Below are 15,485 nucleotides of genomic sequence, written 5' to 3'. Positions count from 1 at the left end.
GAATTTATTGCAGCAGATATTTTTTAAAAAACATAGAGTGGTCTTTTATATTAAACCTGCACTTGAACCACAATTAATTCAGAAAGATGAGAAAGGGAGGAAATTGGTGGTACACAAGGAGAAAGAATAATTTTGGTGGGTATTTATGCACCAAATGAAAATAAATCAAAATTCTTCCAAGATTTAGAAACAGCATTGCTAGATTTCACAGATGAGAAAGTAACAGTGTTGGGGGACCTTAATGGAGTCCCATCACTAGAGATGGATAGAACGATTAGGAAAAAAGACACGAAAGAAGGTAGGCTTCCCAAAACTTTTTTTGAAATGACAGAAACAGTAAAATTGGTAGATATTTGGAGAGTAAAATATCCATTTGATAAACAGTTCACTTTTTTCTCTCATGTTTATGGAAGCAGCGCCAGGCTGGATGCAGTTTGGGTCTCTAAAGAATTGGAGTCAAGAATTTTTTAAAAAATGAAATAGATCCAAGAACATTGTCAGACCACAATTCTATAATTATGGAGATTCAAAAAGATAGTCAGTCCACCTTCAGGTGGAGGCTGAATGAAGAAATTTTGGGTGATAAAGTCTTTTTAGAAAAGACAAAAAAGACAGAAACAAAGAGAAGAAAAGGTGCCATTTGTTTATGCAAAGCATCCTAACTTTGGCTGCGGAACAGATGTCAGGGCTCAGATGATGACCACAAATGATGTGCAAATATCAGTTCCAGAATAAGGATGGAGAGACCCATTTAAGTCTGCTCCATCTTGGTTCTTATTCAGATAGTCCACTTCACCTCTGTGTGGATTTTAAAGAGAAGATCCTTTAAAATCCACCCAGAAATATGAAAGCTTTATATATCTATATCTATATCTAATCTATCTCTAATCTATCTCTAATCTATATCTATATCTATATCTATATCTATATCATCTATATCTATATCTATATCTATATCTATATCTATATCTATCATCTCTATCTCTATCATCTCTATCATCTCTATCTCTATCTCTATCTCTATCTCTATCATCTCTATCATCTCTATCATCTCTATCTCTATCTCTATCTCTATCTATCTATCTATCTATCTATATAAAACCTTTATGAAACCTACTTAAGTGCATAAGAAGAACCGTGCAGGATCAGACCCAAAGGCCCTGGCAGTCCAGCATCCTGTTCTGACAGTGACCACCTGATGCCCATGAGAAGCCTACAAGCAGAAGCTGAGCACTGCAGCAACTGCCCCCTAGGGGTGGGAGAGAAACCTGTTTCGGTCTGCATTTAAAGGCAAACTTATTAAATTTGCACTTTCCAAAGCAACATGAGAACCAAAACGCAGCTCTCATTCAAAATTTGCACTCCTCTGAATTTTGCAATGCAGTTCTTCAGCCAAGTGTTGTGTGCAAAAATGTATGTACTAAAGTGGGCATAACAAAGCACTTATTAGTGAAAACAACACACAAAAGAAATGCTTTCTATCAGGGAAAATGGCTTTGCAGAATTGTGTGTATTTGGCAAAAATGCATAAAAAATGTGTACATTCGGAGAAATGCTGGTGAGTTATCATGGGGTCTCTTTTTTAAAAAAAATGCAAACTGATGTGAAAATGTGGAGAACTGGACTTCAGATGGTTGTTGGGAAGAGAGAAACAGAGAGAAACCAGATTTGCCTTCCTACTCTTCAATGATGCATCTTGAGATGACATCAGATGTCATGACGTAACAGACGCTGCCAGTGAGGAAATGCAAGAAGAACAGGATTAAAACACAATGTGGATGAATGATGCCAATAACCGGGAGGGCAAAGAAGAAGTAAAAAAATGCAAATGCAAAACTTTGAAGCCAGGAAGTAGTTGGCCTTGCACCTTGCCAGACCTCCTTCCCAAAACAGAAGACAACTCCAAGAAAGATTACTGAGCATAAGCACAAGGGCAATGCTGACGTCTCAAGCATTCCTCCTGTTGCATGCATGAGCCACTAAGAAGGTGAACGAGAAGATTTTTCTTTTCTTTTCTTTTTCATTCTTTTTCTTTAAAAAAGAAAACTGTCTTTGTATCCCTTGACATTTCAAAACCACCCAGGAGTCGTGTTTGCATCTTCACTGGGCTTCCGAATGGACTTTGCCAGGCATGAAAATAAGAAATGGCATTTGGAACACCTTCTTTTTTATCATAGATAAATAAATTGATATATATATATATATTTGGTAAATGCCATTTAGCTCTCCAGAATCTAACTTATTTTAGACCCCTTCACTGCATCTCCTATTGCCAACATGCCTTTTGTAGGGAGCTTAATTTTGTCAGAAGGTGAAGGGTGCATCAAAATTTAAAGCTGTGGACACACCCATTTCCCCTGCATATTGTGTACTCACAACATTAACCGCAATCCATATCTATTCATTCGCTTCTTACAAAATGCTTCATTTTTGCGCATCCCCCTGCCCAATGAGCTTTGATCCAAATTGCAAAAAAAGAACAACCTAGCTGCATTTTAAGCTAGTAATGTCTCTTTCTTGGGCAGATAACAGCTGGCTACTGGGTTCGGGACGCGGGTGGCGCTGTGGGTAAAAGCCTCAGTGCCTAGGGCTTGCCGATCGAAAGGTCGGCGGTTCGAATCCCCGCAGCGGGGTGCGCTCCCGTTGTTCGGTCCCAGCGCCTGCCAACCTAGCAGTTCGAAAGCACTCCCGGGTGCAAGTAGATAAATAGGGACCGCTTACTAGCGGGAAGGTAAACAGCGTTTCCGTGTGCGGCTCTGGCTTGCCAGAGCAGCGATGTCACGCTGGCCACGTGACCCAGAAGTGTCTCCGGACAGCGCTGGCCCCCGGCCTCTTGAGTGAGATGGGCGCACAACCCTAGAGTCTGTCAAGACTGGCCCGTATGGGCAGGGGTACCTTTACCTTTTTACTGGGTTCGGAAAGGTAGGATCCTCTCTCCAAAAGCTGGAACAAAGGCAACCAGGACCCAGGGCAGCCTGCACCTGCTGTCTGGGAAAGGATCGCTCTGACACAGGATGTAAGGATGGCCTGTGAAGCTCCTCTGCAGGCTGAACCAAGGTAGAACATAAGTTTTGCATGCAGAGTGAGCCAGAGTCCATCAAGAACATCTCCAGGGAAGCACCCCCATGCCTGAAAACCCTAGGTGAGCTGGAATGCCAAAGCCCCTGGCCCATAAATGCCTCAGAAAATTAAGCTGGTGAGATGTAAAAAGAAAATCATTTTCTGCCCAGACTGCAGGCAAGATTAAACCAAATCAAAACACTACAAAGGAGAAGAGGGTGAGTTTGGGGAGGAGTCAACTGGGTTGTATCATGGACTCCCAAGGGTGTGGGGAGGGGGCTATGCACAGCCCTCCTTGTAGGCCCACATTCCATCACTGGGCCTGAGATTCCTCACCCCTGCCTTAAATAGCACAGCATGAAAATCAGTCTCCTCTCTGGCAGTTATAGCATCAGAGCGATGCACGTCATCTGCTTGACAGCAGAGTCCAAAAGAGATGGGAAGCGTAAGGTCTGCCTCTCCACCTTGGTGAGCCAATTCAGGAACATTCAGTGGTTAGATCCAGTGGTGTTGCGTGGGTTGTCAGCACCCGGGGCAAGGCAAGTAATTTGTGCCCCCCGCTGCACTGTCCCTCCCCCAGATAGTCCCTCGCTCTCTCTCTGCACCGCACCGCACGCCTGGCACCCTCCCCTCCACAGTGGGCGGCGACCCGGCGGCTCGGATTGGATTTGCACAGCCAGCACTGCAGTGAGAGAGAGTGAGTGAGCCAGGTAGGGGCAGAGAGCTGCGAGTGCGAGCGCCCCCCCCCAGATGTTGCGGCCTGTGCGACCGGCCCCCCCTGCACCTCCCACGCTACGCCACTGGTTAGATCAGGCTGCCACCTCCTGCTGGTTGAGGCTGATGTGAGTTGTAGTCCGAGACATATGGAGGGCACCAAGTTAAGGAAGGCAGTGGCTGATGGCCCAGGAAAATGTTACAATACTCTTCCATTTGTGTGCCTTGCTTGCATCAGAATAGAAAGATGCTCCAGATGTAATGACAGCCCCTCCCTTTGTTTCCTGATGGGTGGAATAAAAAATAGCCTTAGTTATATTTTATTTTCTCATGTGGCTTTTCATCTTCTTTTCAGTGGGGGGACATTTTGGGAAATGAAAAACCCATTACCACCCTCCTCGATTCAAAAAAGCCAGCTTACCAGAGGCGAGACCTAACTAGGCAGGAGGAGGGATCCCCAGCTGATCCAAATTTGCTTGGTGTCATTATTTCCCTTCCTTCCTAAGGCTGCAAAGGGACCCCTAAATGCATAGCAAATGATTTAGCAAAAAGAAAAGGGGGGGGGTCAGCACAAGAGGGGAATGCAAAAGATTGACACGAGCAGCTTTTGCATGCACAAAGGTGGCTGAAGTTGCATGTTCTAAAGGATTGGGAGGGGGAGACCTTTTTCAGATCAAGGGATGTGTTCACCTTGGGGGCAACCTTCCGGGGGGGGGGGCACATGTTAGTGGTGGCTGGGGCCAGAGGCAGACAGGCAGAGCAACTGACTCTTATCTTTGTATAGAAGGTCACACTCTTAGCCACACAATCCAAAATCTCTCCATTGTCCCTCCAGGCAAGCAAGAGGCATGATCACAGTTCAAAAACAAATCCCAGTCAGGCAAAGGCATCTAAGGAGCAGGAGGACCAGTGCTGGTTAGGAGCATAACCTCGGAAGGATCTCATAGGTTGGATAAAGGGTGTGGGGGACTGCATTTGACCCCTGGGACCTGAGGTCCCCCAATCCTGTTTTAAAGACCTGGATGGGGAAAGCAGAAATAGCCAACGAAGGTCAAATCCGGTGTGGTGTATTGGCTAGGACTGAGCGGGGAACCAGATGTTGCTAGACTCCAATTCCCATCTTCCCTGAACACTGGCCATTCTGGCTAGGGCTGATGGGAATTGGAGTCCAACAACTGGAGGCCCACAGGGCTAGAATGTCAGTGGGGATAAAAAGGTAAAGGTACCCCTGCCCGTACGGGCCAGTCTTGACAGACTCTAGGGTTGTGCGCCCATCTCACTCTAGAGGTCGGGAGCCAGCGCTGTCCACAGACACTTCCGGGTCACGTGGGCAGTGTGACGAAACTGCTCTGGCGAACCGGCATCAGAGCAGCACACGGAAACGCCGTTTACCTTCCCGCTATAAAGCGGTACCTATTTATTTACTTGCACTTAAGGGTGCTTTTGAACTGCTAGGTGGGCAGGAGCTGGGACTGAACGACGGGAGTTCCGTGGGGATTCGAACCACCGACCATGCGATCGGCAAGTCCTAGGCGCTGAGGTTTTACCCGCGTCCCGTCAGTGGGGATACCTGAGTTCAAATCACAGCAGGGTGATAAAACCCACTGGGTGACCTTTAGTCAGTCACAATTTCTCACCTGAATCCACCACATAGGATTGCGGAATTATCCAATGGAAGGGGGATTAAGAGAGAGAGAGAGAGAGAGAGAGGTTTCTCTAACTTTTAACGATTATGCAGAAGAGAAAAAGTTGGTAGTTGTGACTTGGCATAGCAGAATATTTCAGAAGTTCTAAGGTACGTGGAATGAAAGTGCTTGTGCTGACATTACCTCCTCTGCATAGCTGTTCATGGTATAGAAGTTCTATTCTCCATTGCCTTGTGTCAGGAGCATCTGGGCCAGGGTGCAGCTGCCCTGTATGGTGAGCTGTGGAACCACAGGATGACCACTGAATCCTTCTGGACAGGGAGGAGCAGAAGAGGGCTTCCTGTCCCAGCAGAGCCTTGTTTGTGCAACATAGTCTTCCTAAGCTCTGGTGTGTTTCTGGTTCTTTGGCTTTTCTTCAACCCGGTCTCCTCTTGGCTTGCTCCATGGCTTCTGGTACCTGACTCATCTCACCCTGCTGATCATGTCCCAGCTCTGGCACATTGGGTCACACATGGTCAGAGAGGACCCAGGAATTGCTGGGCTGAAAGGTTGCAAAAGAGAATTTTCAACCGAACTTTTTTTTGGTAGACAGTCACTGGTTCCTTTGTTTGCCACTTACCTATTGCCCAAAAGCAGGGGTGATTCTTTACCAAATCAAGGGGATCACAGGTTTGCATTTACTCGTTTATATGTAATTATTTTATTTATTTATCTATTCATTCATACATTCATTCACTCATTCCCCGCCCTTCCCGGTTCAAAAACTGGGCTCAGGGCGGATAACAACAAATTTAAAACACTTTAAAACACTTAATTATAAAAGCAGCATAAAATACAGTATAAAAACATGAATAACAATAAAATTAAAAAATCAATTAGATAATCACGAGGGCTAGCTGGCTGAATTGGTCCTACTTGGGCCAGTGAGGAGGCCAGGGGAGAATTAGCTGTGGGGTCTCAGAGCGGGTGATCTTCATTAAAAGGAAGGGAGAGGGAAGAGAAGAGGAGGGAAGGGAAATAAAAGATTAGGCTGAATTCAAATGAAAGGCCAGGCGGAATAGCTCTGTCATACAGGCCCGGCGGTTAAATCCTGAAGGGCCCTAGTCTCATGGGACAGAGCATTCCACCAGGTCGGAGCCATCACTGAAAAGGCCCTGGCCCTGGTGGAGGAGTCTAACTTCCTTAGGGCCCGGGACCTCTAAACTATGGTTATTCATGGACCTGAAGGTCCTCTGCGGGGCATACCAGGAGAGGTGGTCCCATAGATACAGAAGCAGATTCTGAAAGGATGACTGGAATCTGAAGAGAAATGCAATACATCTCACAACAGTGGGGGAAATATGTGACCCCTGTGGCTGCCCAGTCTGATTGCTCTTGTTATTGCTCACTCACCAAAGGAGACCATGTGAAGAGGCAGCAACAATATGCAAGAAGATCAACAGGGCCAGGAGGAGGCTTCATGGATCAGCCATGGGGCCCTTTTGCAAGCATGGGCCCCTGGCAGTTGCCCGATTTTGCTGACCACTTGCACCTGCCCTGGCGAGTGAACAAATGAGTAATGGGAGAGGTAGGTGTTTTACTGCCAGACACTTGCATCGTTTCAGCAAATGCAGGGCTTTTATATATAAAAAAAGTGCTGCACACTCGCACTGGGCTTTGATTTATAGTGTTTATGGCAACCAATATTAGATGACTATACGCTGTAAAAGAATGTCAGCTTCGCATTACAATCATGGTGTCTCACTTCATCTGTGTGATTTACAGGAAAGCACATTCCGGCAGGCAACCACACATATATAGGCACATGCTTTCCTTTCCAGGTAATCTCACCTTGTGGCTCTGCTTAGCAATGCAGGTGGCATGGGCTAGGGAAAAGGGCACCAGACCAATGCATAACAGTATGCCAGCATGCTGGACATAGGATCGGGAGATGTGGGTTCAAGCTAGGGCTGTGCACAGTCCCTTCCTCATGGCCCTGGTACTTTGTTGTTGTTTAGACATTTAGTTGTGTCCGTATCTTCGTGACCCCCTGGACCAGAGCACGCCAGGCACTCCTGTATTCCACTGCCACCCGCAGTTTGGTCAAACTCATGTTGGTAGCTTCGAGAACACTGTCCAACCATCTCGTCCTCTGTTGTCCCCTTCTCCTTGTGCCCTTGGAAGAAACAAGATTTACCAACTATCAAAGAATGGCAGATGAAAATGATGGACTATATGGAACTTGCCGAATTGACTGGGAGACTCCGAGACCAGAGAGAAGAAACGGTGGAAGAAGATTGGAAGAAGTTCAAAGAATATTTGAAAAAAATATGTTAATATTTAAATCTTAGCTTTGGAAGTGGATATAGGATGTAGGGTTAGAAGTAGAAGATAGTGTATTTTAAAACAGTATTACTTGTAAGGGATGGAATGTGAAGATTTTTATGGTAAAAGTAAGTGTGATTAAAAAATGGTTAAAAATTATGATATATGTAAACTGCTAAAGATGAAAATCAGATAGGAGGTACCTGGGGAAGCTCACCTAACAATGTTTAGAAAAAAATAATGATAAGACAAGAATTTGTTTGTATTGTTTGTTTTTCTGTTTGTGTTGTTTAGTTGTGTTATAAAATGAATAAAAAAATTTTTGGGGAAAAAAATTCTTCGGCAATCAGCCTTCTTATTTCCATACATCACTACTGGAAAAATCATAGATTTAACTATATGGACCTTTATCAGCAAGGTGATATCTCTGAGAGCCAGTGTGGTGTTGTGGTCAAGAGTGGTGGACTCATAATCTGGTGAACCGGGTTCGCTTCCCTGCTCCTCCACATGCAGCTGCTGGGTGACCTTGGGCCAGTCACACTTCTCTGAAGTCTCTCAGCCTCACTCACCTCACAGAGTGTTTGTTGTGGAGGAGGAAGGGAGACTGTTAGCTGCTTTGAGACCCCTTAGGGTAGTGTTAAAAAGGTAAGGTACCCCTGCCCGTACGGGCCAGTCTTGACAGACTCTAGGGTTGTGCGCCCATCTCACTCAAGAGGCCAGGGGCCAGCGCCATCCGGAGACACTTCTGGGTCACATGGCCAGCAATGATATCGCTGCTCTGGCGAGCCAGAGCCGCACACGGAAACGCCGGGAGTGCTTTCGAACTGCTAGGTTGGCAGGCGCTGGGGCCGAACAACGGGAGCGCACCCCGCCGCGGGGATTCGAACCGCCGACCTTTCGATTGGCAAGCCCTAGGCACTGAGGCTTTTACCCACAGTGCCACCCGTGTCCCCCGGACGCGGTAGTGTTAAAGCGGGGTATCAAATCCAAACTCCTCTTCTTCTTCTTCTTCTTCTTCTTCTTCTTCTTCTTCTTCTTCTTCTTCTTCTTCTTCTTCTTCTTCTCTGGTACAGGAGTCCCTAATTAGGTCCACCAACCCTGGGCCAACCCAGGCAATACCTACCCTGCCCTGGATCTAATCCTAAATTAGTTTGATGGCAGAGCTAATGTGTAACTAGCAGTTCTGCACCATCCATGAGGCAGGCTGAGGCAGTGGAGAAGCAATGGCAGAGGTGGCAGCATCCAGTGAGATCTTGCAGAAATCACATGCAAAATCTGGTCAAAATCTCACAAGATCTCACTGGAACCCTTTGTCATGACTGCTGCTTCATGGGCACCACCAAAAGACCCAGGTAAGAGAGGCTTTAGCAGCAGTGGGGCAGCACTTTCCCATTTTGCCTTAGCTGGCGAAACAGGTTGTGCTGCCCCTGGTAACTAGGGTTTTAAAAATCCCAAAATTAGGCACATGGCTGGGAGGGGAAAAGGGATGAAAGATTGTGTGCCTTCCCCCACTCTTTGGCTGTCTGTACACAACTCATCTGGCACCCGAGTCCCTCCAAATACGCCTTATTTGCCAGGATGAATTTGGTACACAGTCCTAGTTCAACTCCTTTTCCTCGGCTCACAATCCAGCTCTCCCAGCTGCGATTTCAACCACATGGCAATAAGGACAGGGAAAATCATGGGGATATTTCCTTCTGCAGGTAAAGAAAAGCAGCTTGGTGAGGGTGATTCTAAGATGCAAGAATAACAGGTGGAGGCTTTTTAAAGGTTGCATTTGGGTGTCGTGAGCTGCTTTGTGGAGCACATGCTCAGAAAGCAAGTTTCAAATCCTTTTCAACATCTTCCAAGACAACAATGCCCACTTACACCACAAAGAGCTCGTAACCCACCTACTCTCAGCAACCAGAAACATCATAGCCAGACACTGGAGAGACCTGTCAGGAGTAAGCATGGACCAATGGTACCAAATAGTATGGGAAACAGCCTTACTAGAAAAATTAACCAATAAACTGAAACTGACACAGGGACAAATAGAAGAAGATGCCTTCACCCTGGTATGGCTCCCCTTTATCACATACACAGCCCAACAAGACAATGACAAGAATCCACCAACAGCATACAAATCAACATGGCTAACCTGATCCAAAACACCCACCCACCACACTCACACATGGAAACAAAGATCACCACAGCCAATCACAAATAAACAACCACACCCTAGGCCAACCCCAACCTCTCTCACCACCAAAGGAACACAAGTGAACAGCAAAGAACCTACAAAGCAACGCTGACACAAAACCCCACATATATTAAGTAAAATAGAAACATCACCACCCGACCCCACACATCTTTCCCCCCTCCACCTCTTTCCCCCTATTCTTCCTAATGTCTCAACAACTGAAACCAATTTGTAAAAAAAAAAAGTGTTACATGAAAAAAATATGAGAGAGAGAGACACTGCACATACCTTTGTAAATCAAGAAAATCTTTAATAAAAATACATTTTTTAAAAAAATAAGTAAATAAGAATACTTTGCCTTTTGCGGTGGCCATGTGATGCACTTTACAGAGGGCAGCCCACTGTTTCATGAGTGGAGAGCATGTGGTCCTCCAGATATTGCTGAACTACATAGGAAGCTGCCCGATACTGGATCAAACCATTGGTCCACCTAGGTCAGTGTTTCTTACACTGACTGGCAGTAGCTCTGCAGGGTTTCAGGCAGGGGCATGCCCAGCCCCACCTGAGGCTATCAGGGAAAGAACCTGGGACCTTTTGCATGCAGAGCAGAAGGCTTTTCCACAGAGCTACTGCCCCTCCTCAAATAAATATCCAAATTAAAACTTCATATGTTGTTGTATAGTCGTTTAGTCATGTCCGACTCTTCGTGACCCCCTGGACCAGAGCACGCCAGGCACTCCTGTCTCCCGCAGTTTGGTCAAACTCATGCTGGTAGCTTCGAGAACACTATCCAACCATCTCGTCCTCTGTTGTCCCCTTCTCCTTGTGCCCTCCATCTTTCCCAACATCAGGGTCTTTTCCAGGGAGTCTTCTCTTCTTCTGAGGTGGCCAAAGTATTGGAGCCTCAGATTCACGATCTGTCCTTCCAGTGAGCACTCAGGGCTGATTTCCTTAAGAATGTATAGGTTTGATTTTCTTGCAGTCCATGGGACTCTCAAGAGTCTCCTCCAGCACCATAATTCAAAAGCATCAATTCTTCGGCGATCAGCCTTTTTTATGGTCCAGCTCTCACTTCCATACATCACTACTGGGAAAACCATAGCTTTTACTATACGGACATTTGTGGGCAAGGTTATGTCTCTGCTTTTTAAGATGCTGTCTAGGTTTGTCATTGCTTTTCTCCCAAGAAGCAGGCGTCTTTTAATTTCATGACTGCTGTCACCATCTGCAGTGATCATGGAACCAAAGAAAGTAAAATTTCTCACTGCCTTCATTTCTTCCCCTTCTATTTGCCAGGAGGTGATGGGACCAGTGGCCATGATCTTAGTTTTTGTGATGTTGAGCTTCAGACCATATTTTGCACTCTCCTCTTTCACCCTCATTAAAAGGTTCTTTAATTCCTCCTCACTTTCTGCCATCAAGGTTGTGTCATCTGCATATCTGAGGTTGTTGATATTTCTTCCGGCAATCTTAATTCCGGCTAGGGATTCATCCAGCCCAGCCTTTCGCATGATGAATTCTGCATATAAGTTAAATAAGCAGGGAGACAATATACAGCCTTGCCGTACTCCTTTCCCAATTTTGAACCAATCAGTTGTTCCATATCCAGTTCTAACTGTAGCTTCTTGTCCCACATAGAGATTTCTCAGGAGACTTCCTATAGAAAACTTCATATAGGAACAGCCTTATAAACTGCCTTATACTGAAGCAGCAGCACACAGGACCAATGGCTCTGTCAGCACCTGAGACTGAGAGGTGATCTGATAGCCATCTTATATGAATATTTGATATTCATATATCAAAAAATGATATCCATATAATATATATATATATATTTAAAAAATAAAAAGGTCAGAAACAAAACAGCAATTGACAAAGCCCCTAAGCCTAGCAAATAACATGTTTTCACACGTCTCCAAAACGAGATCAAGGAATAACACAGACATGCCGTATTTAACTTTCAAAAAGTTCGGGCCTTCTTTCAAGGCAACGCATAAGCAGCTATGACTCAGGAGCTCCCCCTGCTGCTTCACAAGGCGCAGTATCACAAAGAGAGAATGGAAGATGTCAAGCTGAGCTAACGTTTGTCCAGAAGAAAGCAGAGGCTGAACATACTGAGGACCCGTCTTTCAAAGACATAGCTTTAAAGGAGGAGGGATGAGACACACTGTTAACTGATTAGCTGCCCATCCTTCATCATGGATGGAAAATCCTTTAGGTGTTGCTGAATCCCAACGAACATCAGCCCACAGACAGCATGACCAATGACCTGGGACGATGGGAACTGTAGTCCAACAACATATGGAGGGTACAGGTTTTAGATTCCTGGCCATGATTGGTTCCTGTTGGTGGCCCTCCATGGCTCAGATGCACAGCTCTATTCCACCAGAACTTGTGCATTCGGCATTCTGGGCCTGATTCTGCATAGCTCTGTGTTGCCTGAGATTAGAAAGGCATAAAGGTAAAGGGACTCCTGACCATTAGGTCCAGACTCTGGGGTTGCGGTGCTCATCTCGCTTTATTGGCCGAGGGAGCTGGCGTACAGCTTCCGCGTCATGTGGCCAGCATGACTAAGCCGCTTCTGGCAAACCAGAGCAGCGCAGGGAAACACCGTTTACCTTCCCGCCGGAGCGGTACCTATTTATCTCCTTGCACTTTGATGTGCTTTTGAACTGCTAGGTTGGCAGGAGCAGGGACCAAGCAATGGGAGCTCACCCCTTTGCGGGGATTCGAACCGCTGACCCTCTAATCGGCAAGTCCTAAGTTCTGTGGTTTAACCCACAGCGCCACCCGCGTCCCTTACTAGAAAGGCATAACCTCCAACATTTCTCCAATGAAAATAGGGATGCCCTAAGGAAAATGGGACATTCAGGGATCAAATCAGAAACAGGGAAGGCTTCTCTAAATCAGGGAAGTCCCTGGAAAATAGGGACACTTGGAGGCTCTGGAAAGGCCTGTTGAACTTCAAGTGCCTGACAAAACTCAGGGATTGCAGGGGGTTGCAGGACTAGATGACCCTTGTACCCCTCCCAACTCTACAATTCTATGAGTATTATTATTGTTGTTGTTGTTATTTCAGCACCCATTGTAATGAAGTTTTCTGTTTTTATGATTTATTTTATCTGATCTTATCCATTGTATGTTTTTAAAAAGAAAAGGGAGCAAAGAAAATATGTATACCACTTAGGAACGTCCATAGATAAGTAGGAGGATGATAATAAGCAACACCACCTTAGAAAAGAACCCTTCCAAGGTGGAAAAGCAGCCTGGGGAAGTGAGAGGGTGATTTTGAGTTGAAAAATGATGGCAGGGCGATGAGTCAAACAGCCTCCCCCTTGCCTGCCCCGTTTCTGCTCAAACATAGCCTGTCTCAAGCTACCTTGAACTGGTTTCCCCAAAACATGAGTTACAGAATCAACCTGTTTTATTCTAATTAGAATGCATATTTTGGGGACAGGGCTGAGAGAAAGAAGCTGGAATGAAGACACCCAGGAAGTTCTTGTCCGGAGCAGAGATTAGAACTGAGAACATCTCAGCTCACACTTCATTCTCCTCTTGAAAAGATAAGGAAAAGATAAGGACAAGGCCTCCCTTTTCAGTCTGAGGGGAACATTTTCTTGTGGGCAATGCACTGGCAGAAGAAAGGGGGGCGGAGGGAGTGCCCCCGGGACCATTGGGGAGGGGGGTACAATTGTGGCTGCCCCAACACATGCCACATAGCCCCCACCTCAGTGGCGCCATACCCTGTGGGCGGTGCACCATGCCCCTGGGATGCACATCACGCCCTTGGGTGGCGCGCCACGCCCCTGGGATGTGCGCCATGCCCCCTGGGACATGCGCCAGCCATGCCCCTGCCCGCTCTCTGCTCCCAGGTGCTGGAGCATGCAGCTCTGCCACCGGGGCAATGTTCCAGGGGTCACATACCAGTGGTGCGCAGGAGTCACATACCAGTGGTGCGCAGGCCCAGAGGCAACAGTGGGTAGACCATTGGATGCAACTACCTTTGTACTCTTAGCTGCATTCTAGCTACACAAAAGCCAAACCTTAAGACGCACTTCTTCATTCTCCATCCAGGCTAGCAAGAGGCATTGTCAGAGTTCAAGGACCCATCCTGCTGGACAAAGGCACTTGAAGTGGGTGCAGAGCAGGGTTGGTGAGGGGGCATGGCCTGGGGTAAGTGTACTAGCCCGGAGAGTGTCCCGAGAGTTGAACAGCAAGGCCTAAATGGCTGCATTTGACTCAAAGGCTGGAGGTTCCCCATCCCAGACCCTCCAAATGTCCCTATTTTCCAAGGGTGTCCCTGATTTAGAGAAGCTGTCTCGGTTTGTGATTTGATCCCAGACATCTAGCTTTTTCTTAAAGGTAAAGGGACCCCTGACCATTAGGTCCAGTCATGGCCGATTCTGGCCGATTCTGGGCTTGTGGTGCTCATCTCGCTTTATTGGCCGAGGGAGCCGGTGTACAGCTTCCGGGTCATGTGGCCAGCATGACTAAGCCGCTTCTGGCGAACCAGAGCAGCGCACGGAAACGTTGTTTACCTTCCCGCTGGAGCGGTACCTATTTATCTACTTGCACTTTGATGTGCTTTCAAACTGCTAGGTGGGCAGGAGTTAGAATAGAGCAACAGGAGCTCACCCCGTCGCAGGGATTCGAACTGCCAACCTATTGATCATAGAATCATAGAATCATAGAATCATAGAGTTGGAAGAGACCACAAGGGCCATCGAGTCCAACCCCCTGCCAAGCAGGAAACAAGCCATAGGCTCTGTGGTTTAACCCACAGCGCTACCTGCATCCCCTAGCTTTTCCTTAGGACGTCCCTATTTTCATTGGAGAAATGTTGGAGTGTATGGTAGGATGCTTCCATTTCCATCAGAGGAATGTTGGAGGTAGGGATTTATTCAAACCCCAAGCTGTCTGAAGACAATCCTGTATAGGGGATTTTTTAAATATTTAATGTTTTATTATGTTTTTATATATGTTGGAAGTCACCCAGAGTGGCTGGGGAAGCCCAGTCAGATGTGTGGAGTATAAATAGTGAAATTATCATTTATGGAATGGGATAGCCCTTTTTTTATCGGAGAAGTGTTGGTGGGTATGTGAAAGCAGGACCTGAGTGCAAAGAGCCGTCCCCTTGCTTGTGGTTTCCAGCAACTGATATTCAGAGGCGAACTGCCTTAAACGGTAAAGGAAGGAAGAATATAACTATTGTGAAGTGTTATATACCACTGATACCACTTTTCAGCCCCAGAGTGGCTGGGGCAACCCAGTATAAATAGTAAAATTATCACTATGGAATGGGAGGTAAAGGTAAAGGTAAAGGGACCCCTGACCATTAGGTCCAGTTGTGACCGACTCTGGGGTTGCGGTGCTCATCTCGCTTTATTGGCCGAGGGAGCTGGCGTACAGCTTCCGGGTCATGTGGCCAGCATGACTAAGCTGCTTCTGGCGAACCAGAGCAGCACACAAAAACGCCGTTTACCTTCCTGCCAGAGTGGTACCTATTTATCTACTTGCACTTTGACGCGCTTTGAACTGCTAGGTGAGCAGGAGCAGGGACCGAGCAATGGGAGCTCACC

Source organism: Podarcis tiliguerta (genome assembly GCF_965153285.1).
Source record: "Podarcis tiliguerta genome assembly, chromosome: 16".
NCBI lineage: Eukaryota > Metazoa > Chordata > Lepidosauria > Squamata > Lacertidae > Podarcis > Podarcis tiliguerta.
This window is presented reverse-complemented; position numbering follows the sequence as displayed.